The 27,263-nt window shown below is 44.4% G+C and overlaps 1 protein-coding gene across 3 annotated transcripts in view; it reads right to left on the minus strand.

Annotated features, from left to right (window-relative positions):
* rasgrp4 (RAS guanyl releasing protein 4) overlaps positions 1-27,263 on the minus strand; it is a 116,555-nt gene that overhangs the window by 88,038 nt on the left and 1,254 nt on the right. The window lies entirely within an intron of this gene.

Here is a 27,263-nt window from a genome sequence, read left to right on the forward strand (position 1 = left end):
TCCAGCACACACACCAACACACCATCTGTACTTCCATATATCAGCAGCTCATGCAAGTCCACTCCCATGGGCATGCCACAAATAGGGGGGTGAGGTGGCGCAACACACGTGATTCACACATATGGCACGTGTGTGCGGGGAGAGCCGACACTCTGGCACCTCACATGTGTTACTGTTTTGCAAAGCCACACTCATGGGGGCACTTAGACAAATTTCACATCCAGCTCGAAAGTGATCATCTGCTGAGTGTATGAATGGCCACACATTTTCTAAGTGCCAAGCGAGCAGTGTTAGATGTTCATGTGCGTCAGCTGGAATTTGGTCAACACCTGCCGCGAGAGGGTTTGATGGGCTGTTACAGCGCACACTCTGTCTTTCAGCTGCTGGTGTGCGCAAATATTTGTAGCAACAGGTGTATGAGGTGTTGGAGGCAGCTAAGATTTTACACGTATTGCATACAATTCCTGCTTCATGCACAATTCATGTGTGAAGGGGCCCTTAAAGAAGACAGTTGCTCAAACTCTTCAGCCAAATAGTCAACAAAATGAATTATTGTAAAGTTATCTTAACTTTTGAAAACATATTCAGCTAAGTTGAAAATTCAAAACTTGTAAGAGGTCTTTGAGTCAACGAGAAGAAGTAACTGGACATAGCTAAATAGGGCTGTAATGTTTTGACAGGTAGCATACTTAATTCCAGGGGTCTAGCAAAAGTATTATATCAATCTTTTAGGAATTACAGCCATTTTATGCAGAGTCCCAACATTTTCAGAGGTCAAAAATAATTGGATAGTTGGCTGACAGGCAGTTTCATAGGCAGGTGTGGCATGTTTACTTGTTATTCTATGGTAAACACAGCAGATAAAAGACTGAGTTGACTGATAGTGTCGAATTTGCATTTGGTAGCTGTTCATACCCCTTCACAAAATCTAGCTAAGTCAAAACCACTGTGGAGGAGGTATACCACATCATCTGTCAAACATGGCAGAAGGAGCATTATGACAAGGACACGTAGGACTGCCAATGGAACTGGATCGCTGGTGGTTATTGACAACGTGACTGTTAGTCTCTTTATAGCTCCTTGCTCCAAATGGAGCATAGGCCGTTGACAACAGCTCACCAGAGAACTAGAATTTGGGCTGTTCGTGTAACTTCCCTCCAGGTGTATCCCATCATCTTAATCCCTGCCTCCGTGTTGTGTCACTAGCTGTTTCTGGGTCGTCCTCTTCTTCTCTTCCCTTGGGGGTTCCAAGTTAGGGACTGGCGAGTGATGTTACATGGTACTTTCTACAAAGTATGACCATCCAGCCCCATTTTCTCTTTAGAATCTGCTTGCCTAAAAAATGATGCATTGGATGAACTCAGTTCAATTATGAACATTTGGTAATCTACAAAATGATACTAAATATATAATACTAATATCTAAATATCTAATAAATATATGTAGCCCCAACTCAAATAAAGCACATACAAATAAAGCACATACTTGCAAGATAACTTAATTTAATTTAGTTGGGAGAACATATACGAGGTCTGTCAATAAAGTATAGGTACTTTTTATTTTTTTCAAAACTATATGGATTTCATTCATATGTTTTTACGTCAGACATGCTTGAACCCTCGTGCGCATGCATGAGTTTTTCCACGCCTGTCGGTGACGTCATTACGCCTGTGAGCACTCCTTGTGGGGAGGAGTCGTCCAGGCCCTCGTCGGAATCCTTTGTCTGAGAAGTTGCTGAGAGACTGGCGCTTTGTTTGATCAAAATTTTTCTAAATCTGTGAGACACATCGAAGTGGACACGGTTCGAAAAATTAAGCTGGTTTTCGGTGACAATTTTAACGGCTGATGAGAGATTTTGAGGTGATGACTGTCGCTTTAAGGACCTTCCACGGTGCGGGACGTCGCGCAGCGGTCCAGGCGTCGTCATCGCCTTGTTTCAAGCTGAAAACCTCCACATTCAGGCTCTATGATCCAGGACGTCAGTGAGAGAACAGAGAAGTTTCAGAAGAAGTCGGTTTCAGCATTTTATCCGGATATTCCACTGTTAAAGGAGATTTTTTTAATGAAAGACGTGCGGGCGGATTGCAGCGTCGGCTCGCAGCTGCCGCGACGCTCTGCCACAGGAAAAAAACCTCTGTTGGAAGCCTTAAGGACAAGTTGGAACATGTCTAGCTGTTAAATAATTTCTCATATACTCACTCCACTGAAAGCCATCAAAAGCCGCCTGGATTTTACAAATGGTTATCAACAAGAAGTTGTTTTTCCTGTGCCGCCGCACCACGCTGGCTGCGTCCCGACGCGCAGACCCGTCCGCACGTCTTTCATTAAAAAAATCTCCTTTAACAGTGGAATATCCGGATAAATGCTGAAAACCGACTTCTTCTGAAACTTCTCTGTTCTCTCACGACGTCCTGGATCAATAGAGCCTGAAATGTGGAGGTTTTCAGCTTGAAACAGGCTGATGATGGCGCCTGGGAGCGCTGCGAGACGTCTCGCTCCGTGGGAAGTCCTTAAAGCGACAGTATCACCCTCCAAACTCTCTCATCCAGCCGTTTAAAATTTTCACAGAAAAACCAGCTTAATTTTTCGAACCATGTCCACTTCGATGTGCCTCACAGGTTTAGAAAAAATTTTGATCAAACAAAGCGCCAGTCTCTCAGCAACTTCTCAGACAAAGGAATTCCGATGAGGGGCTGAACGACTCCTCCCACAAGGCGTGCTCACAGGCGAATGACGTCACCGACAGGCGTGGAAAAACTCACGCATGCGCACGAGGGTTTCAAGCATGTTTGACGTAAAAACATATGAATGAAATCCATATAGTTTGTGAAAAAAATAAAAAGGACCTATACTTATTGACATCCCCGTATTTATTATATGGAAATCCTGCCCATAATGGAATTGAGTTTCATCCAATGAGTCATTTATTTGTGTGGATACGCTCAAAAAACTGACTCATTGCATTGGATTCCATCTAATAAATATATGTAGCCAGAACTCAAATAAAACACATCCATGCAAGACAACGTAATTTAATCGAGTTGGGACTACATATATTTATTAGATGGAAATCCTGCACATAATTGAATTGAGTTCATCCAAAGAGCCATTTTGAGTGTACTGGTTCTTGATTTCCTCCCGCTGCCACACCTCCTCATTGCAAACTTTCTTAAGCCACCTAATGTTGAAGATACGTCTTAGGCCAACTGTTATGAACGGTTGGATCTTCTGTAGTGCCTTTTTTGTGTTCACCACGTCTCTGACCCATAAAGGAGAACTGATTTTACATTCAAATTGAAGATGCATAGCTTAGTTTGTGTTGTGATTTCCTTGGACCTTCCAGAGGTTTTTGAGCATGTAACATAGTACCCTTGCCTTGCCAATTCATGCTCCTACATCTACATCTGTATGATCTGATGTCTAGAAACATCCTACTTTTTAAACTCTGATAGACTGATAATGATGGTTCTTGGTCCAGTGAGAATTTGACCAGTTAAGGCTTAGCCTAGGCTCACACTGACAAAGTGAGGAACCTTGGGTAATTTTTGATCCTACATTGTCCTTTGATCTCCATATCAGAAATATTATGAGGACTGCTTTCTTCCACCTGCGGAATATAGCAAAGATTCGTCCCATCCTGTGTATGGCTGATGCTGAGACCCTGATCCATGCGTTTATCTCTTGTAGATTGGACTACTGCAATGTTCTATTTTCTGGTTTACTGCAGTCCAGCATTAGGGCTCTCCAGTTGGTTCAAAATGCTTCAGCCAGACTTTTGACACGAAGTTTGACCACATTACACCCATTTTGGCATCCCTTCACTGGCTTCTTGTCCCAGTGAGATCAGATTTTAAGGTTCTGCTACTAGTCTATAAAATTGTTCATGGACTGGCACCTCCCTACCTAGTTGACCTAATTAAACCTTATGTACCGTCCCAGGCTTTGCGTTCTCAGGGTGCAGGGCTACTTTGTGTCCCTAGGGTGAATAAGAAGTCTGCAGGTCATAGAGCTTTCTCTTATTGTGCCCCTGTTCTCTGAATTGGTCTCCCTTCATCAATAAAACAGTCTGATTCTGTGGAGACTTTCACGTCCAGACTTAAGACACACTTATTTTCCCTTTTGTATGGCTAGCATACTGGCATAGTATAGTTCTACGCTTTTTAGTCTTTTAATTCATTTTATTAGGAAACAGAGCGCGCTGTGGCCTCAGCTTTACCTAAATTCTGGGTCTTTTGGTGAAGCTTAGGGCGAGTAGCCGGCAGTCACCTTAGTATTTCTTGTTTTTCTTGTTTAATGCTGGCAAATTATACTGTATTTCGTGTGTGTGGTATTTGTGCTGGAGACATTCCTGTCCTGTGCACCAACAGCATTTCCTGTATATTTGTTTTGTGAATTCTTTAGTAATTTGCAGTGGTGGGCACAGTTCCACTAATCTGCTAACCACTAATTATTGAAGCTAACATTTTCATTATCGGATTAGCTTTCCAGATAACTTTCAAAAACCATCATCAGACCAATTATGTTCCGATAGGTTTTTGTTGTGTGGGCTGCTGAAGAGGAGGTACTGCTGGCCCACCACCACCAGATGGCGCCCTGCTTGGAGTGCGGGCTCCAAGCACGAGAGGGCGTCGGAGCCGCTGGAGGTGACAGCTGTCATCTATCAACACCAGCTGTCACCCATCACCACCACTATAAAGACCGGACTGCAACTCCACCTCCTCGCCGAGAAATCGTCTACCTTACAGGTAATTTTCTCTGCTGAACAAAACATTGTGTAATAGTCTGAACTTCTTTTGCAGCCGTTATCCTGTGGTGTTTGCCTTATCTGTGGGATTGGCATTTGGTGTGATCAGCGACGGCTTCGCTTCACACTCCAACCAGATAAGTGGTTAGACAGGAGCTGCACGAGTGTGTGATTGGAGGTGGAGGTTCTCCCTCCTTACTGAACACAGACTGTGGGATTACTGAGTGTGCGAACTCACACTCATCCAGAACTGTTTCTGTTTTCTGCCAGCAGTACCAGGTCTGACTGCTGAAGACAGTGGCCACCTGGGGCGCAGGGCTTGGCGGCTCCGGTGTTCTTCAGGTCCGTTGGCGGTGAGGCTTGTGTGGGTTCTGGCTTTTCTCTCGCCGGACGTCTCCTATCTTCGAGCCTGCCACATGTCACCTTTTTTGTCGGATTGATATAACGCATATTTGTATCTGTCTGTATTACGTTGTGCACCTTCACAACATTAAATTGTTACTTTTTGGCTATTCCATTGTCCCTTCATTAACGCCCCCTGTTGTGGGTCCGTGTCACGACACTTCCCCAACAGGATTTCTCGGCCAGCGTCATGGATCCCGAGGGGCGTCAACTCGAGCCTGAACGGCCAATGGAAGAGCAAGGTGCACAGACGCCAGCAGGAGGCATGTTAGGGGAGCTGCAGCAAATACTGACCGCTTTCACTGCTCGGTTGGATCTGGTCACCGAGCAGAACGTTATCCTCAATCGGAGGATGGAGGGTCTCACTGCCAGGGTGGAGGCGTGCGATCAAGGCGCTGCTGCAGCACCTCCTTCTGCTCGTCCTTTGTCAGGCACAAACGTTCCACTGGTCGTTCAGCGACCCCCCCCACCATCCCCTGAAGCATACATAAGCCCTCCGGAGCCGTACGGAGGTTGTGTTGAGACGTGCGCGGACTTCCTAATGCAGTGTTCGCTCGTCTTTGCACAGCGTCCCGTCATGTACGCGTCAGACGCTAGCCGGGTGGCTTATGTCATCAATTTGCTTCGAGGAGAGGCACGCGCCTGGGCTACGGCGCTTTGGGAGCAGAACTCACGGCTCCTAACGTCATACGCTGGGTTTGTAAGGGAGTTCAAACAGGTTTTTGATCATCTCAACAGAGGCGAGACCGCTTCGAGCGTGCTACTGTCAGTGCGACAGGGGCGCCGGAGTGCAGCCGAGTATGCAGTCGACTTCCGCATCGCGGCTGCGAGGTCTGGCTGGAATACCGTTGCACTCCGCGCCGCCTTCATAAACGGGCTGTCTCCAGTCTTGAAGGAGCACCTGCTGGCTAAGGAGGAACCGCGGGATTTTGACGGGCTTGTCAACCTGGTTATACGCTTAGACAACCGGTTAGAGGAACACCGTCGGGAGCAGGGCAGGGGGTGTGACCGGGCACGGGCCATCCCTCTTCCTTCCGGGTCCGAAAGGGTGCCGTCGTCCCCACGCTCCACAGCCAGAGGGCCCCGTGTGGCTACAGCTCCCCCTGCTGACGAAGCTATGGACACGAGCAGGGCCAAAATGAAATCAAAGGACAGACAAGGGAGGCAGGCCCGCGGGGAGTGTTTTTTCTGTGGGTCTAAAGGTCACATACAGAGGAACTTTCCCAAACGGTCAAACTACAACGCCCGTCCTTAGAAACTGGGCTAAGGGTGGGCCATAACACGCACGTGGGGGAACCCCGAAAATCAGCATGAATCCCAGTCACAATCCTTTGTGAGGATTTAACCCTTCACGCCCCAGCACTTATAGACACGGGGTCAGAAGGGAATCTGCTGGACAGCAGATGGGCAAAGGAAGTAGGGCTCCCTCTGGTGGCTCTGCCTTCCCCTGTGAAGGTACGAGCACTAGATGGCACTTTTCTTCCATTAATCACACACCAGACACAGCCAGTGACCTTGGTGGTGTCTGGGAATCACAGGGAGGAGATAGTGTTTTTTGTAACACCTTCTACCTCCTGAGTGATTTTGGGTTTTCCATGGGTGTTGAAACACAATCCCCGGATTGATTGGCTGTCTGGGGTTGTGACGCAGTGGAGCGAAACCTGCCACCGGGAGTGTTTAGGATCCTCGGTTCCACCCGGTGAGATAGCTAAGGAGGAGGTCAAAGTCCCGCCCAATCTGACGGCGGTGCCATGTGAGTACCACGATCTTGCTGACGTCTTCAGCACAGATCTGGCACTCGCCCTTCCCCCGCACCGACCGTACGATTGTGCCATCGATTTGATTCCGGGCGCTGAGTACCCGTCCAGCAGGCTGTACAACCTCTCACGTCCGGAACGCGAATCAATGGAGACCTACATCCGGGACTCGTTAGCTGCCGTGTTGATCCGGAACTCCACCTCCCCGATGGGTGCTGGTTTCTTTTTTGTGGCTAAAAAGGACGGCGGACTCCGTCCATGCATCGATTACAGAGGGCTGAACGAGATCACGGTTCGCAACCCATACCCGTTACCTCTGTTGGATTCGGTGTTCACGCCCCTGCATGGAGCCCAAATATTCACCAAACTCGATCTTAGGAATGCGTACCACCTGGTTCGGATCCGGAAGGGAGACGAGTGGAAGATGGCATTTAACACCCCCTTAGGTCACTTTGAGTACCTGGTCATGCCGTTCGGCCTCACAAACGCCCCTGCGACGTTCCAAGCTTTGGTTAATGACATCTTGCGGGACTTCCTGCACCGGTTTGTCTTCGTGTATCTAGACGACATCCTCATCTTTTCTCCGGACCGTGAGACTCATGTTAAGCATGTACGTCAGGTCCTACAGCGGTTGTTGGAGAACCGGCTGTTTGTGAAGGGCGAGAAGTGCGAGTTCCACCGCACTTCTTTGTCCTTCCTGGGGTTCATAATCTCCTCCAACTCCGTCGCCCCTGATCCGGCCAAGGTTGCGGCGGTGAGAGATTGGCCCCACCCAACAAGCCGTAGGAAACTGCAACAGTTCCTCGGCTTTGCAAATTTCTACAGGAGGTTCATTAAGGGCTACAGTCAGGTAGTTAGCCCCCTGACAGCCCTGACCTCCACTAAAGTCCCCTTCACCTGGTCGGATCGGTGCGAAGCCGCGTTTAGGGAGTTGAAACGCCGGTTCTCGACTGCACCAGTCCTGGTGCAGCCCGATCCTACTCGCCAGTTCACAGTGGAAGTGGATGCCTCTGACTCAGGGATAGGAGCCGTGCTGTCCCAGAGTGGGGAGTCCGATAAGGTCCTCCACCCTTGTGCCTATTTTTCCCGCAGGTTGACCCTGGCTGAGAGGAATCATGACGTCGGCAATGGGGAACTCTTCACGGTGAAGGAGGCTCTTGAGGAGTGGAGACACCTGTTGGAGGGAGTGACGGTGCCCTTCACGGTTTTCACGGACCATCGGAACCTGGAGTACATCCAGACCGCCAAGCGGTTGAACCCCAGGCAAGCCAGCTGGTCACTGTTCTTTGGGCACTTTGACTTCCAGATTACGTACCGCCCCGGGACCAAGAACCAATGGTCGGATGCACTGTCCCGGGTGCATGAAGAGGAAGCCAAGGCCGAGCTGTCAGACCCCCCAGAGACCATCATCCCCGAGTCCACTGTCATGGCCACCCTCACCTGGGACGTGGAGAAGACCATCCGGGAGGCCCTGACACGGAACCCGGACCCGGGGACCGGCCCGAAGAACAAGATGTACGTCCCACCAGAGGCCAGAGCTGCAGTTTTGGACTTCTGCCATGGGTCCAAGCTCTCCTGTCATCCCGGAGTGCGCAGGACCATGGCAGTAGTCCAGCAGCGCTTCTGGTGGGCGTCTATGGAAGCCAACGTCCGGGACTACGTCCAGGCCTGCACCACCTGTGCCAGGGGCAAGGCGGACCACAAGAGGACCTCAGGACTCCTCCGACCTCATCGCCCCTGGTCCCACATCGGCCTGGACTTTGTCACGGGCCTCCCGCTGTCCCAGGGCCACGCCACCATCTTGACGATAGTGGACCGGTTCTCCAAGGCGGCCCACTTCGTGGCCCTCCCGAAGCTCCCTACGGCCCAGGAGACAGCAGACCTCCTGGTCCACCACGTCGTGCGTCTGCATGGGATACCAGCGGACATCGTCTCAGACCGTGGCCCTCAGTTCTCCTCTCAGGTCTGGAGGAGTTTTTGCAAGGAACTGGGGGCCACCGTGAGTCTCTCGTCCGGGTATCACCCCCAGACGAACGGACAGGCAGAGCGGGCCAACCAGGAGTTGGAGCAGGCCCTCCGTTGCGTTACCTCCGTGCACCTGACGGCCTGGAGCACCCATCTGGCCTGGATCGAGTACGCCCACAACAGCCAAGTGTCGTCTGCCACCGGCCTCTCCCCGTTCGAGGAGTGTTTGGGGTACCAGCCCCCATTGTTCCCACTTGTGGAGGGTGAGGTCGGTGTGGCCTCGGTCCAGGCCCACCTCAGGAGGTGCCGCCGGGTGTGGCAGACCGCCCGTTCTGCCCTGTTGAAGGCCCGGACGAGGGCCAAGGCCCATGCAGATCGCCGGCGTTCCCCGGCCCCTGCATACCAGCCTGGGCAGGAGGTATGGTTGTCAACGAAGGACATTCCACTTCAAGAAGAATCACAGAAACTGAAACACAGATATATCAGACCCTTTCCCATCACCGAGGTCCTCAGCCCGGCCGCAGTGAAGCTACGGCTGCCAGCTTCACTGCGGATCCATCCTGTTTTTCATGTGTCACGGATTAAACCATACCACACCTCACCGCTCTGCACCCCTGGACCTGCGCCGCCTCCTGCCCGGATCATCGACGGGGAGCCGGCGTGGACCATGTGTCGGCTTCTGGACGTCCGTCGCAAGGGTCGGGGCTTCCAGTATCTGGTGGACTGGGAGGGGTATGGTCCCGAGGAACGCTCCTGGGTGAAAAGGAGCTTCATCCTGGACCCGGCCCTCCTGGCCGACTTCTACACCCGGCACCCGGATAAACCTGGTCGGGCACCAGGAGGCGCCCGTTGAGAGGGGGGTCCTGTTGTGTGGGCTGCTGAAGAGGAGGTACTGCTGGCCCACCACCACCAGATGGCGCCCTGCTTGGAGTGCGGGCTCCAAGCACGAGAGGGCGTCGGAGCCGCTGGAGGTGACAGCTGTCATCTATCAACACCAGCTGTCACCCATCACCATCACTATAAAGACCGGACTGCAACTCCACCTCCTCGCCGAGAAATTGTCTACCTTACAGGTAATTTTCTCTGCTGAACAAAACATTGTGTAATAGTCTGAACTTCTTTTGCAGCCGTTATCCTGTGGTGTTTGCCTTATCTGTGGGATTGGCATTTGGTGTGATCAGCGACGGCTTCGCTTCACACTCCAACCAGATAAGTGGTTAGACAGGAGCTGCACGAGTGTGTGATTGGAGGTGGAGGTTCTCCCTCCTTACTGAACACAGACTGTGGGATTACTGAGTGTGCGAACTCACACTCATCCAGAACTGTTTCTGTTTTCTGCCAGCAGTACCAGGTCTGACTGCTGAAGACAGTGGCCACCTGGGGCGCAGGGCTTGGCGGCTCCGGTGTTCTTCAGGTCCGTTGGCGGTGAGGCTTGTGTGGGTTCCGGCTTTTCTCTCGCCGGACGTCTCCTATCTTCGAGCCTGCCACACGTCACCTTTTTTGTCGGATTGATATAACGCATATTTGTATCTGTCTGTATTACGTTGTGCACCTTCACAACATTAAATTGTTACTTTTGGCTTTCCATTGTCCCTTCATTAACGCCCCCTGTTGTGGGTCGTGCACGACACTTCCCCAACAGGTTTTGGTCCAATAATTGTTAGACTGCTAACATATTTCTGGAGATGTGGTGAACAAAGCTTTACAGTTATAAACATTTATTAAGTTTAAAATCAGTTGAGTACCTACCTGTTAAATGTTTTGTAGTGGATGTGTAGTTCTATCCTTTGCAGACAGAGAAGAGCTGGTTCCAGAAGAAACCACACTATCCTCTGCAGGCAAAGGCAAACTGGTCAAAGAAAAGAAAAAAGCTCATTTCTTTTGACCCCATAGTGATATGCTGGCAATATCACCCAAGTCATCCAGAGGCATACAGTTTTAAATTATGGTTAAAATTTTAACCAAACTAATTTCGGACAAGTTATTTAAATTAACGTCACGTCTGAAGTTGTATAAAGTGAAAATATCAGATATCGTTTTAGTTTTTAAAATAATGCACTAATTTTGAAGGTTTTAGTGTGGACATGCTGTGTCCAGGTGCATTATGGGTAATCTCAGTACATTCACGACAGGAGAAATGCATTTGAGACGCTGTGATCAGGCTCCACACAGACAACAGCATTAAACCCTTTGTATATTGTGCCTAAGATTCTCACGAATATATTCTATATATATATATATATATATATATATATATATATATATATATATATATATATATATATATATATATATTATATGCTATTTAGAGTCCTGCTTATGTAAAACACTGTCTGTCATCTTTGTTCCACAGTAATATAAATAAGATGTCTGAAATTCAGTTTGCGTTTATTAAATTCCACGCAACTTAAACATAGCAGACACAGATTATCTGGAATTTTGTTTTGGCAAGTTTTCACGGTCTCTACTGCCATCTACTGGCCAGTAGTGTTCATGGCAGTATGAGCGTCCGGACACCAGTAGATGGCAGTATTCTATTTATTTTGACCCCAGTTATATCAGACGATTGACAAATAACAACATGACTTTTTGGCTTTTTGCAAATAGCCTTTTTTCTACAAATTAAAAAAAAGGCATATTTTACAAAAGCACATTTATATGTAAACACCAACACACACCTCACATTAACGTGTTGGTTTTTACATAGAATGAATGAGTCAACCAATCACTGTTAGCGGAGGCACATTTTACCCATAATCACTTTGGCATCTGTCTGTGTTTGTTACAAATCTTCAAAATTAGTGCATTATTTAAAATTAAAATATATATGTTATATTTTAACTTTGTACAATTGACAGAATTGACATTAATGGAGTTATTCTATCTGTATTAATTTTATTTATAAATCAAAACCATAAGTCAGCACTGCTTTATTTTCCAAAACCTCCACCTCACGGCGAGAGAGTTGAGCTTTACTGTTCCTCTGAACTGTTTCATTGCTGTAAGGTATGTAGTAAACAGGAGCTTCCAGCAATGGGCAGCATGCTCAAAGACAGTAGTACTGACTGTTTTTGATGCTACCAGAAGCAATTGTGGTGTTAAAACTCAAAATCAGCTTGTTAGTAGTTGTAAGTGTACTGGAGACAATACTGGAAGTTATCGGTTAGCTATAGCTTTATACTGATTATCTGTTATCGAAGCTAACTTTTTGGTTAGCTGTGCCCACCACTGGTCATTTATGTCTGTAGCATGGCCCAAGCATAGGGTCACCCCTTTGAGTCTGATCTGCTTGAGGTTTCTTCCGCAGAGGGAGTTTTTCCTTACCACTGCTGCTCTGGGAGCTAGTAAGGTTAGACCTTAGTTGTGTGAAGTGCCTAGAGGCAACTCTGTTGTGATTTGGTGCTATATAAATGAAAATACAATGAAATTGAAATTCACTGTTTTCCAAGAGCAGCGACGTGTTCTACTCAGCCGGCAGGAGTGAACTGAAAAAGAGCTGAAAAGCAGCAAGGACTACACACGACAGTACGCATACATTAAAAGCAAACATATGCAGCTGCAAGCAAATCTATTAATGCAACAAAGTGCAGTTATGAATGTTGAGCAAGTGCTTCAGTATTTTTTTAATTGGAGCAAGATGGAGTGCACAACACATCATCAGTCTGAATCAGACAGTGAGGATTCTGATGATGAAAGAGATGATCCTTTTTTCTTCTGGACCGGGAACCAGAGCAGGTGGGTCCACTGACATGTGCACAGATCTCCACAGTGGATTTGATTGCTTCTCTTTGCAAATTCTCCAGGGCTCAGGTGCTACAGAGCTCCATCCCAGCGCCGAATCCTGGAACACAGAGCAGGATGCATACATACACTGCTCCACTGCTACACGTGTTTCATTTAAAGCATCGAGATCAATGTCAGCTTCGGTTTTGTTTTGGTTTGTTCTTCTTTCGTTCCTTTTGCGCTTTTGATTCACAGGCTATTCGGTGACGGGAAAAGTCAAAAACTCATGCGTCCACCTTTTCTTGACGATTTGTGACTTTTTTTTACGTTTTTCTCTTCGTTTAGGAATCATCGTATTCCGTGTGACCGGGCCATTAGGACACTACACTAGACTTCAGGCAATCATTGATGCTGAAGGACTAACAACAATTCTTGTATTTATGTTAGTTTGTCCAATTACTTATGGCCCCTGAAAATGGAAAGAATGTGTCTAAAAAATGGCTTGAATTCCAAAATGCAGTAGTTTGAAAGATCTCTGACTTCCAGCTGAAAGTCTGCAGTTTCGCCTCAGCTGCTTCATTTCAGCTTCATTGTACAGAGGCGAAATAACAAAACTTGCATCACTGTTCAGATACTTATGTAACTTATCTACCTTTGTCAGTCATGTGACGTTCTGAGGAAGTGTCCTTTGTGAATCTCCCTACATGTGACCACACCCTGTAGATGCACAAAAACACCATCTCCTTAAAAAAATAAATAAAGAAAGAAAAAAATAAAGAAAATGTGACCTGGTATGACGACTGCTTCCCTTCTATATCAGGGGCTCACTTCAGCAAAGTCATATGTGTTTCACAATGTCCACTGAGCTGAAGTTGGCGGTCCTGTCTTCTGTCTTACGTTTGCAGAGGAGCAGAGACAGATGGCTGTGAGTGTGAACGACTGGCTTCTACCTCCCAAAGGTCAACCCAACCTGATCTCGCTGTGGTCATTTAAGATAAAAGCTTGTCAGGACCGTCCCTGGTGTGGCAGAGAGTAGAGAGCTGGAGACTGTGTTTGTGCAGCATTGTGAAACTGTTTGCCTGCGTGCATCAACTAGTGTGACGACATGAGCAGGAAACCAGTGTGAGTTCAGAGAATTACAGGCCAGTTCCCTGAATGACCAGAACTACATCCCCTTCTGTCAACCTGTGTGTGTGTGTGTGTGTGTGTGTGTGTGTGTGTGTGGTGTGTGTGTGTGTGTGTGTGTGTGTGTGTGTGTGTGAGCATGTTAGTTAGCCCGTTAGCTCGTCTCCTGTCTGTGCACTGAAAAGCTCATGAATATTTGGACACATGCAAAGTGACTGTAATATCAGCAGTCTGTGGCAGCACTTTGGACAGAAAGCAAAAGATGAGTAGGTGCGCACAGTGCAGACTGCACAGCGCACACAGCCTGCACAGTGGGACTAGTGTGTTTTGTGCAGCATTCACTCTTGGATACACTCTTGAAATGACAAGAATGAAGCAGTGAGCACCAGCATATTGAAATGCTTGGTAGAGCACAGAAGGCCAGTGAACTAAACTAACTGTGCAGCCAACCAACCTGTGACTGAGGACAAAACTGTGCAGCATGGGATTTAGAGTTGTTTTTGTTGATGTGAGTTTGTCTATTAAAAGGACATAAAAACTCCACATTTGAACTGAGATGTTTTGCAACTATGAAACAATGTAAAAACAAACAAACAAACCAAACAAAACTAACTAACCATTTGTACAGATGCTTAGTCGGTAAGCGGTGGCGCCTAGCCTCTGGAATGAGCTTCCCTGTGCCCTTCGTTCTCTGGATTGTATAGATACTTTTAGAAGGCAACTAAAGACGCATTTCTTTAAGTTAGCTTTTTAGCCTAATATTGTATTTTATTGTTTTGTATGTTATTTTTAGATATTTTTGTATTGCCATGTGCAGCGCTTTGTGACCCTGGTCTGTGAAAGGTGCTTTATAAATAAAGCTTACTTACTTACTTACTTACTTAGTCAGAGCTCTGAGAGAGAGCTGACTGTACTTTCTGCATGCAAGACAGATAAAATAACTGGAGAGATCACACAAATTCTAAACCAGAGGTACTCAAATTCTGTACTCTGTAGGATGATACAGTGCATCCAGAAAGTATTCACAGTATATCACTTTTTCCACATTTTGTTATGTTACAGCCTTATTCCAAAATGGATGAAATACATTTTTTCACAACACCCCATAATGACAACATGAAAAAAGGTTGTTTATTTTTAATTTTTGCAAATATATAAAAAAAAAGAAGAAAAAGAAGAAGAAGAAGAAATCACATAAGTATTCACGCCCTTTGCTCTATACTTTGTTGATGCACCATTGTCAGCAATTACAGCCTCAAGTCTTTTTGAATATGATGCCACAAGCTTGGTGCACCTATCTTTGGGCAGTTTTGTCCATTCCTCTTTGCAGCACCTCTGAAGCTCCATCATTTTCAGATCTCTCCAGAGATGTTCAATCAGGTTCATGTCTGTACTCCGGCTGGGCCACTCAGGGACATTCAAAGAGTTGTCCTGAAGCTACTCCTATCTTGATTGTGTGCTTAGGGTCAATGTCCTGCTGAAAGCTGAACTGTCACCCTAGTCTAAGGTCAAGAGCGCTCTGGAGCAGGTTTTCATCCCGGATGTTCTCTGTCCATTGCTGCATGCATCTTTCCTCAGTCCTGACTAGTCTCCCAGTTCCTGCCACTTAAAAAACATCCCTCACAGCATGATGCTGCCCACCACATACTTCCGGAGGGATGGTACCGGGTTCCTCCAAATATTGACACCTTGCAAAGAGTTCAATCTTGTCTCATCAGACCAGAGAATTTTGTTCCTCACGGTCTGAGGGTTCTTCAGGTGCCTTTTGGCAAACTCCAGCTGGGCTGCCATGTGCTTTTTACTAACGAGTGGCTTCCGTCTGACCACTCTACAATACAGACCTCATTGGTGGATTGCTGCAGAGATGGTTGTCCTTCTGGAAGGGTCTCCTCTTGCCACAGAGGAATGCTGGAGCTCTGGACAGTGGACCATCTGGGCTCTTGGTCACCTCTCTGACTAAAGTCCTTCTCCTTGATCACTCAGTTTAGACAGGTGGCCAGCTCTAGGAAGAGTCCTGGTGGATCCACACTTCTTCCCATTTACGGATGATGGAGGCCACTGTGCTCATTTGGACCTTCAAAGCAGCAGTGATGTTTCTGTAACCTTCCCCATATTTGTGCCTCGAGACAATCCTGGCTTTGAGGTCTACAGGTTGACTTCATGCTTGGTTTGTGCGCTGACATACACTGTCAACTGTAGGACCTATATGTAGACAGGTCTTTCCCAAATCATGTCCAATCAACTGAATTTTCTCCAGGTGGACTTCAGTTAAGCTGTAGAAACATCTCCAAGGATGGATCATTCTAACAGGATGCACCTGAGCTCAATTTTGAGCTTCATGGCATGGCTGTGAATACTATCGTGATTTTTTAGTTGGTTTATTTATTTATTTTAAAAACAATTGCAAAAACTCTCAACAAAAATTTTCATATATGGGGTACTGTGTGTAAAAGTTTGGGGAAAATGCACTGTAGTAAATTAGCATGGCATAATCTATATATATATACTATATATATATATATTATAATATATATAATATATATATATATATATTATATATATATATATAGATATGTGTGTGTGTGTGTGTATGTGTGTGTGCACAGTGGATAAAATAAGTATTTTAACATGCACCATTTTTCTCAGTAATAAATTTCAAAAGGTGCCTGTTGAAATGAAATTTTCACTGGACGTCAATAACCCAAGTAATCCATACATGCAAGAAACCAAAACAAATAAGTATAGAAAATTAGGGTAAAAAAATGCCTCCTGTATTGAGAAACTAGTCACATTCATTGCTCAGGCGTGATTTTGGCCCATTCTTCCACACAGTCTTCAAATCTTAAAGGTTCCGTTGAGCTCTTCTATGAAGTCTGACCTTTAATTCTTTCCATTGATTTTCTATTTGATTCAAGTCAGGTGATTGCCTGGGTCATTCTAGCATCTTTATTTTCACTCTCTGAAACCAATTGAGAGTTTCCTTGACTGTGTGTTTGGGATCTCTGTCTTGGTGAAATGTCCACCCTTGTTTCATCTTCATCATCCTGGTAGATGGCAGCAGATTTTTTGATCAAGAATGTCTCTGTACATTTTTGCATTCATTCTTCCTTCAATGATATGACGTTTGTTGGTGCCATAAGCTGAAAAACCAGCCCTCACACCATCATGTTCCCAACTCCAAAACTTCACCATTGGTATGGTGTTTAAGGGGTGATGTGCAGAGTGACAGTTGACCTGCAAACATGGTGTATATTCTGGCATCCAAAAAGCTAAATTTTGCTCTTATCTAACCAGACTATATTCTGCCAGTATTTCACAGGCTTGTCTAATTGTTGTGCAGCAAACTTTAAATGAGCTTCAACATGCTTTTTCTTCAGTAATGGAATCTTGTGTGGTGAGTGCACATACAGGCCAGGGTGGTTCAGTGTATTGCTTATTGTTTTCTTTCAAACAATTGTACCTGATAATTCCAGGTCTTTCTGAAGCTCTCCACAAGTGGTCCTTGGCTCTTGGACAACTCTGATTATAATTGTTTTCTCTTCTCTGCCAGTAATCTTGTGAGGACCACCTAGTCATGGTCGGTTTATCGTGAAATGATGTTCTTTCCACTTCTGGATTATGACCCCAACAGTGGTCACTGGAACATTCACAAGTTTAGAAATCCTTCTGTCATCAATAGCATTAGTATGTTTTGCAACAATAAGGTTGCAAAGCTCTTGAGAGGGCTCTTTCCTTTTATCCATCATGAGATGTTTCTTTTGTGACACCTTGGTAATGAGACACCTTTTTATAGACCATCATTTTGGACTGAACCAGCTGATATTAATTTGCACTAGCAAGGAGCAGGACTGCTTTCTAATTACTGATAGATTTTATCTGGTGTTTTGGCTTTCCATGCCTTTTTGCACCTCCGTTTCTTCAGGTGTTCAGTACTTTTTCCCTGTGTCATTTTACATTATTACACATAACTTAATTTTTTTACTTATTTGTTTTGGTTTCTTTGTATGTGTGTATTACTTGGGTTGTTACTGACATCTGGGGAAATATCATGTTAATAGCACATTTACAAATATATTTTCTGAGAAAAATGGTGGCATGTTAAATGCTTATTTTGCCAGCTGTATATACACTCACCGGCCACTTTATTAGGTACATATGTTCAATTGCTTGTTAACACAAATAACTAATCAGCCAATCACATGGCAGCAACTCAATGCTTTTAGGGATCTCGACATGGTGAAGACAACTTTCTGAAGTTCAAACTGACCATCAGTTTAGAGAAGAGAGGGGATTTAAATGACTGAACGTGGCATGGTTGCAGGTGCCAGACAGGCTGGTCTGACCATTTCAGAAACTGCTGATCTACAACCCCTGGCAAAAATTATGGAATCACCGGCCTCAGAGGATGTTCATTCAGTTGTTTAATTTTGTAGAAAAAAAGCAGATCACAGACATGACACAAAACTAAAGTCATTTCAAATGGCAATTTCTGGCTTTAAGAAACACTATAAGAAACAAGAAAAAAGATTGTGGCAGTCAGTAACGGTTACTTTCTTAGACCAAGCAGAGGAAAAAAATATTGAATCACTCAATTCTGAAGGAAAACAATTATGGAATCACCCTGTAAATTTTTCATCCCCCAAATTAAACACCCTGCATTCAAATCAGATCTGCTCATTGACATTGACCCTATGCCATGACATTGACCCTATGGTCTTTTTGCAAGGAATGTTTTTGCAGTTTTTGCTCTATGGCAAGATGCATTATCATCTTGAAAAAAATAATTTCATCATCCCCAAACATCCTTTCAATTGTCCAAAATATCAACATAAACTTGTGCATTTATTGATGATGTAATGACAGCCATCTCCCCAGTGTCTTTACCTGACATGCAGCCCCATATCATCAATGACTGTGGAAATTTACATGTTCTCTTCAGGCAGTCATCTTTATAAATCTCATTGGAAAGGCACCAAACAAAAGTTCCAGCATCATCACCTTGTCCAATGCAGATTCGAGATTCATCACTGAATATGACTTTCATCCAGTCATCCACAGTCCACAATTGCTTTTCATTAGCCCATTGTAACCTTGTTTTTTTCTGTTTAGGTCCAGTTTCCTCCCATTCATTCCTCATTTGTTTTGTTGTACATTTTTCGATTTTTGAGACATATTGCTTTAAGTTTTCTGTCTTGACGCTTTGATGTCTTCCTTGGTCTACCAGTATGTTTGCCTTTAACAACCTTCCCATGTTGTTTGTATTGGTCCAGAGTTTAGACACAGCTGACATCTTTTGCAACATTGCGTGATGATTTACTCTCTTTTAAGAGTGTTGATAATCCTCTACTTTGTTTCAATTGACATCTCTCATGGTTGGAGCCATGATTCATGTCAGTCCACTTGGTGCAACAGCTCTCCAAGGTGTGTTCACTCCTTTTAGATGCAGACTAACGAGCAGATCTGATATGATGCAGGGTGTTAGTTTTGGGGATGAAAATTTACAGGGTGATTCCATAATTTTTTTCCTCAGAATTGAGTGATTCCATATTTTTTTTCCTCTGCTTGGTCTAAAAAGTAAACCGTTACTGACTGCCACATCTTTTTTCTTGATTCTTATAGTGTTTCTTAAAGCCAGAAAGTTGCCATTTGAAATGATTTTAGTTTTGTGTCATGTCTGTGATCTGCTTTTTTTTCTACAAAATAAAACAAACTGAATGAACATCCTCCGAGGCCGGTGATTCCATAATTTTTGCCAGGGGTTGTACTGGGATTTTCATGCACAACCATCTCTAGGGTTTACAGAGAATGATAAGAAAAAGAGAAGATATATGTGGTGAGTGGCAACTGTGTGGATGAAAATGCCTTGTTGATGTCAGAGGAGAATGGGCAAACTGGTTGAATGGGGTGACTGTGCAATGCTGTCATGGCAATATGGACCAACATCCCTGAGGAATGTTTCCAACACCTTGTTAAATCTATACAACAAAGAATCAAGGCAATTCTAAAGGCAAAAGGGGGTCCAACTCGGTACTACCAAGGTGTACCCAATAAAGTGGCCAGTGAGTATACAGAGTAACCATCTATCTGCTGCCTGCGAACACTTGACATGTGGACATCCCCTTGGCCTTCTGATCCTAAACCCTAACCACCAATTACTGGGGTCCTCAGAACTCAGGTACCTCTATACTGGTTCATGCCCAGAGAAATGTACCACATACAGTTGCCAACATATTATAGCTGCACATTCTCTCACAACTCAAGTGATTGTTATTAAGTGAGATTGCCTTTGTATTTTATCCACTCAACTAAAAGCTTCCACACCCACTGACAGTGCAGATGGACTAAAACAAACCAACAGCAGCCGAAGAGATTTTTAATTCAAACTGAGTCACTTCATTTGAATCCACATTGTGTGCCTTTTCATTTCTGAAGCTAAACTGAAACCAAAACAACCCCAGAACAATCAGGAACTGAAAACAGCTGCATTAGAAACCTGGTAGACCATCACCAGCGATGAAAACCAGAGTCTACTGGTATGTTTCAGACATCGGCCATCGGCCTCCAATAATAAAAGTTATTGTTCAGTTATTTTGTTCAGTTATTCTTGGTGCTTTAAAAAGGCATATCTGCATATGTTGAATTCAGCCTGAAAGTCTGCTCTCTGTCCTCTTAGTCACAGTTTGGTTTAAGCAATATGATGTGTTAGAAAAACTAGAATATGAGTAACTATGTTGTTCCATCCAATATTTCCACGCCTGTCCATGACAACAGCTCGTTCTAGAAACCTTTATTTACTTCATTGCATCACTTGGCTACCGAATGCAAAACACTGTCAGCAAACAATGCATCACCAAGAGCCATGTTGCAGCATTAGTTATTTTCAGGGGTAACATGCATTTAGTGCAGGGCAGCTGACAGCATTGGACTCAGGGTTGTGCTAATGTATATGCATGGGGTAGGAATGCTGACTTGGTCATCACCAGCTGGTATAAAACGCCTGGGTAGTTATGACAACAGTGAATATGTGACTTAAACTGTTTGCACTGATGTCACAGATTTCCCATGATCCTCTTTTTTTGTTTACCCTACCTCTCCACTCTGCTATTGTTTGTGGCCAAACCATTACCATAGTTACTGTATGCACCAAAAAGTGATGAAGGGAATTTGCTTGTCCTGTAATTGGCTGCTCTTATAACAGGGTTGTGATATTCATTTGCAGCTACTTTTTATTACCAGGAGGACAGGCAAACATGGAGTTAGTCTCATGGCATATAGAAGGGGGCATGCCCCGCTAGTCTAATAGAAGTAAGTCATATATAGGCCCTGAGGCTCACTGGTGCTGGTGCCTATCCCTGGAAACCGTATTGTGCATTGGATTAGAGTCTAAAACCCCGGTCAAGCTCGAGCACAATTCTTCTGCTCTTGCTCAGTTGCAGTTTACAGAGGTGGAAAGATGACATATCTACGCTCTGCTTATACATACAGAGGTGCACATGAGCACTCGTGTTCGTTCTTTTCATTCACCAGTCCACAATGAAGCTAATTAAAAACAAAAATTAAAATTTAAATAAAAGTAAATACTAATAAAAAATTACAAAACTCTTACAGTTCTGTTTGTATCACATTGTTATGCTGGTTTTGTTTCTCCCTGTGTGCACTGTTGATTTGGGGTGGGAGTTGTCTGTGCCTGATGGGATATGTAGCAGACCCGGTGGTGGGTTGAGGAGTTAGGATTGTGAATGGTGCTCAAATGCTTCACCTCAGGGAGACATCTCCATGTGCACTTTGACACTTTGAACCATTTCTTCACCAAAGAAAACCTCTCACTTCTGAGTTTGTCATCTCGATAACAATGAGAGGTGACAGTGGTTGGGTTAATTGGTGTAATGCCCCAAACATGCCCAGGATAACTGGATTTTGCATCCTGGGTTCCACTTTGCTCTCAGATTACATACTGTGTATGTAGCAAAGTGGAGCTGGACGCACCCCAAATGCACTTTGACTGTGAGCTTTAGTGTTTCCCAATCTTTGTCTTTGCGACACAAAGGACCGCATCTTTTCCATTTGTCCCTGATCTACACAGACCAGCAGCCAATCAACAGCTGACTGAACAGTGGAACACAACTGATTTGGCTCATAATGTGTGGAGAAATACTAAACTACAGTACCTTAAGTCCTGAGGACCGGGCTTGAGAAACACTGTTAAGGTTGTGTGCAATCGACCATGAAGACAGAGTCGAAAGTCTCAAAATGAATCTTTCTGAACCTGTCACAGCACATATGAGGAGACACTCTGACAAACAGAGTGACAGATGATTCATGCGACTGATGTCATGATGTTGGGGAGTTTCCCTGAGTGCTGAGCGACACACAGCGACGTGCTCGGCGTGTTGTGTGTAGGTGAGTCAGGCCGGCTCAGGAGACTGAGCGCTGTTGTAAACAGTGTCAGCATGTCGTGCGACTCACATGCAAATCACTGATTGTGCATTTGTATTCACTTTTCCCCCTCACAGACCCAGAGCCCCCCCCCCCCCACACACACACACACACTGTCGTCCTTTCACTGAAAACGTCCAAACACTCACAGGACTTTTAATGATCTATGGGCATCATATCATATCAGCAGACCTTCCACACCTCCTTTTCCTCAAACACTCCTTCGTGACAAATGCTTCTCTCTCTTCCTTCGTTCTTGCTTTATAAAAAGTATTTCAGGAGATAACTTCTTTTTCTTTGGAAATAATCCTTTCATTCTCTTTCTCATCCATGTCAGGACTCCTGGCTCATACCCAGATCTATCTCTCTCTCTCTCTCACACACACACACACACACGGACGGATGGACAGAGGGATATGCAAATTCTTCTCTTTCTTTCCCTAATTGATTAATTGAAGCCAGGGCCCTTTGAAGGCCTTGTTTGTGTGCTGCTTGTTTTCTCTCACAACCTGTGCTCTGCTTCCCTCGGCATCATGGGATACATCTCTCGCAATGAGCCATTCGCTCACCCCCCCCCCACCCCCCCACCCCTAAAAAAGTCATGCATCAAGTGTAAAAATATTGTTGTCACCATCAGAACCAAGTTTCACGTGACTGTGTAAATAGCTGAAGCTTTTTAAATTTGTCAGCTGTAAAATCTTTTAAGTGCACACTTCTACTGATAATCAGTCGTGTCCGGATGCTGGTGGTTACACATACTGAAACACACTGGCCCATTACTGTGCATAAATATCAAATTATTTATCATGAAGAATGCTCAGCATTAAAGACACTTTAAAGGTTAACACATTAAAGACACTTTATTTTCAAAACTGAATCATTTTGAGTGATCTGAATGCTAAGTCTTAATGCTGATCAATTCATTAATCGCTGTTCAACATATTTTTTTGTAATAATTTATTTATTGTGAAAACTAACATTAAAAATTTTGTGAGATTTTTTTTATTTGAGAATATTTCCTGGTGGTTCATGTGCTAATCCAGTTGATGATGTGTAAAGGAACTTGAGTAATAAACTGCAGAGAGGTGCTGTTGGTGAACGGCACTGGGCTGTTGATGCTTCTTTATTTTGTGACTAACCAAAAAGCCGGGACTCTCGGGGTCATGTGACATGAGATGTGAGAGTCGCCAGACTAAAAAGAACATCTCTGTACATGCTGTCCATTGTTGCGGTGGAGATTACTACATTGGTGTCAGAAGTGGGATTCAGTGCTTCCGTTTCATGATAAAGAGCGAGATAGTTGAACTGGAGCAGGCTATTGTGTAGCTGGGAAAAGCAGATGAGAGAGAGAGAGAGAGAGAGAGAGAGAGAGAGAGAGAGAGAGAGAGAGAGAGAGAGAGAGAGAGAGAGAGAGAGAGAGAGCAAGTTTTGCCCTTTAGACTGCTGACATGATGATGGGTGTATCTGTGAGGTCTGAAGTACTGCCACACCATGGCTGAGATACTGCTGCTTTTCACTGCCCCCTGGTGACTGGGATGATCACTGCAGACAACAGCCTGCTACCTCCCAGCGTTGCTGTCCACCCACCCTGTCCTGCAGAAGGCTCCCCTCTCCCACCCATACGTCAGGATGGATGACACAACACAGACACTGCAAGTCACTTTGTTGGTAGCCATGGTGGCTGACTAGCGGCTGCTGCTGTTTTGACCACAGTCATATGGCCTGTGACTGCCCAGTACCAGCACTGAAAGTTCAAACCCCCCCCCCCCCCCCAGCCATAGCAATAGTGTAGAACAGGGACTGTGGGTCTGATGATAAAAGCTGCATACTGAACTGTTATGGAGCTGTAACAGAAGTTACACTCTCTATACCACAGCAAGAGACGTGACAATAAAAGTATATTTTAAGTTTTCATCCACATAGTCTTTGCGCTGTTGTTGCTTTTGAATAAACTTAAACTGATAGACTAAACACAGCTTACAACATAAAACTCTAATCTGATCTTCAGGACAGGATGTGCTTACAGGATGTGCTCCCTTAGTTATGCTGCTATAGACGTAGACTGCTGGGGGGTTCCCATGATGCACTGTTTCTTTTTCTTTTTGCTCTGTATGCACCACTCTGCATTTAATCATTAGTGATCGATCTCTGCTCCCCTCCACAGCATGTCTTTTTCCTGGTTCTCTCCCTCAGCCCCAACCAGTCCCAGCAGAAGACTGCCCCTCCCTGAGCCTGGTTCTGCTGGAGGTTTCTTCCTGTTAAAAGGGAGTTTTTCCTTCCCACTGTAGCCAAGTGCTTGCTCACAGGGGGTCGTTTTGACCGTTGGGGTTTTACATAATTATTGTATGGCCTTGCCTTACAATATAAAGCGCCTTGGGGCAACTGTTTGTTGTGATTTGGCGCTATATAAAAAAAAATTGATTGATTGATTGATTACATATTTAATATAACTTGGAACAGCTTACTGCTAACACAAATATTCTGAAAGGAAACAGTACTCGTACACACTCAGTTTTCATATTTGTCAACGCCTTCACAACCGACCAGCTCCTCGCACCGTGGTGGGGTCTTTGTGACGAGTACTGTCACAGTAGCAGGATAGAAATGTAGATACTGGAGACAGATACGGTGTAGTTACACATGGTCAGTCATTCATAATATCTGTGTTGTTATATCGACTGCATAACCTTGAAATAGTACACGCATTATTTATGGACTGCCTGCACAACCTGCTACTGTGACATTTACACCAACAAGCATGACTGTTGTGTTTTCACTTTGGCTTGAACATCAGTAGAGGCTTTGCAAACCGGTATTCAATGTGGACGCTCGCTACCTTGGAGGAATCGCTTTCTGCAATGAAATATACATTTTTGCAGTACACTGGTTCATTTTTACAGTTACCTTGGATACATTCCAGTTTGCCTGACAACCATGGACTGCAATTATTTTATGATCCTTTTTAGGTACTTACCGTAATGTGTGCCTAGATGATCACAAAAATATACAAATATTGCACAGAGACATACACTGTCAGTAGAAAACACACATGCGTCATCACTCATCCTCACTTTCACCTGCATCAGTAATTTTAATTACACCTCCGTGCAGTGTTACTGCATGTTTTCAGTCCTGTGTCCGTCGATCTGTCCTTGGAGGTCACTATCTTATTCCACCAGGTTTGGACAAAATCAGATTAATGCTCCACGACTTTTGTTCACATGCAAATGGCTGTGCAAAGTCATCTTATTTTGAGAAAAATCCATCAAGAAATGGGCAGGGGTGGGGTTTGAACTGGGAACCTTTCGCAGTAAAACCAAGCTTACAGTCATACATCAACTTTATGTTGGTCATATAACCTTTTGCCTTGCCTGACCTTGAAGGGGGAAACTCATTTAGAACAACTATTAGGAGGAATTGGTTTACGATAAAGCTATGGTTAGTATGAAACACAATAGCATGTTGTCCGTGGGGATCCACGGGCTCGAAATTGGGTATTATTTCTAAAATAGGTAGCTGACATTTTTCAAGGGTGGTAATAAATTAAACAAAGCTTGTATAATGAGTTGGAACGGTGTGTGAGTCCAGAATATTTTTATAACCTTATAACCTAATTTTTTATAAGAACACAACCATTTGATTTCCTGTTAATTGTGTATTTTTTTCATCTTAATTAACTGTCTTAATGTATTTATAAATTGTTTAAGTTCTATTTTGTCATTTGAATTTTAAATGGACCACAATGGAAATAAGTGTTTTCAATTTCTTGTGTCATCTATGTATTTTTAATGGATTTACAATTATATTATGCACTTATATTGAATTTACTAAATAAAATCACTCACCACACTCACCCTTTTAATATAAAGATGACTTGTCACCCTCTGCTGGAATGGTGTGTGAGTCCAGAAAGTAGTTAGCAACATCCATTATTCAGTGTTGTTAGCTAATCTATGTAGCTTCTTCAAAAATATTAGTGCTATCAATGTTCCATTTTTGCAGCGTTCATCCTTGACCCAAAATACATAAACATACCAAATGGCAAACATCAGCTGTCCACAGTTTGTCTGTGATCGAAGTTGCACGTGCATAGCTGTTGTAAGCAGGTGCTTTCAATTTAACAAAAAAAGAAAGAAAAAAGACGGTGACGGAAGACATTAAAATCACTTCACATTTCACTCATGGTACCAACGTGAGACTTAACTCACTCATAGTAAGAGCAACATAACATAATAAATCAATAACACTAACAACACTGTTAATCTAACATGAACCACAATAACAACATTCAAAACCTGAAAACCCAGAACTCCCATAGTGCATTGCAGCACAATGTCCAATTTTTTTATGGGTTAGCTAAAATCACTAATTTCTCCAAAAATATTAGTCCTTTCAACTTTCCATTTTCTCAGCATTCATCCTTGACCCAAAATACATAAACATACCAAATGGAAAATGTCAGCTGTCTGCGTTTTTTTCCTTATCGAAGCCATCCACACATGCACAGACGCCACTTTGCCATTATAATATAGATAGGAAGTTGTTCATCAACTTTCTTGTGGCCACATGACATTTGACTTTGGATGACTATGAAAGGTCAAATTCAAGGTCATATCTGTTTAAATAAACAGTTTGAAGACAACATAGCTTAAACATGGTTATGTGTTTGCCAAGGATAAAGTGCTTCAGTTTTAGACAGAACTGATCAAAATATCAAGGCCACAGGTCAGATCCGGGAGCATGTGATGGTGCCATGCATTGCACATCAATCCCACTATGGAACTGGCTTGGATCCTGATGGCAACCGTCCTATCAGACAAGCAGTTCATCCCCACTTCTTGAAAGAAACCATCTATCTGCTGCAGCCAGGTGTAACGTGGACGCCCCCTTGGTCTTTTCCAGTTGCTGGGGTCCTCAACACTGATGCGCCTGTGTGCAGGATGAACCATACAGTAAGAGAGGAAGCACCAGGACCCTAAAGAATTGGCGATTCATTATCCTGCAAAGATATCGACATCGCCAAACACCTCTGTGCAGGGACCTGATGACTCTTCCCAGGCATTTCTTGATCTCAACGACCGAGGACCCAGAGACATAAATGTCATTGCCGA

This window comes from Thalassophryne amazonica, chromosome 4 (genome assembly GCF_902500255.1).
Source record: "Thalassophryne amazonica chromosome 4, fThaAma1.1, whole genome shotgun sequence".
Lineage (NCBI taxonomy): Eukaryota > Metazoa > Chordata > Actinopteri > Batrachoidiformes > Batrachoididae > Thalassophryne > Thalassophryne amazonica.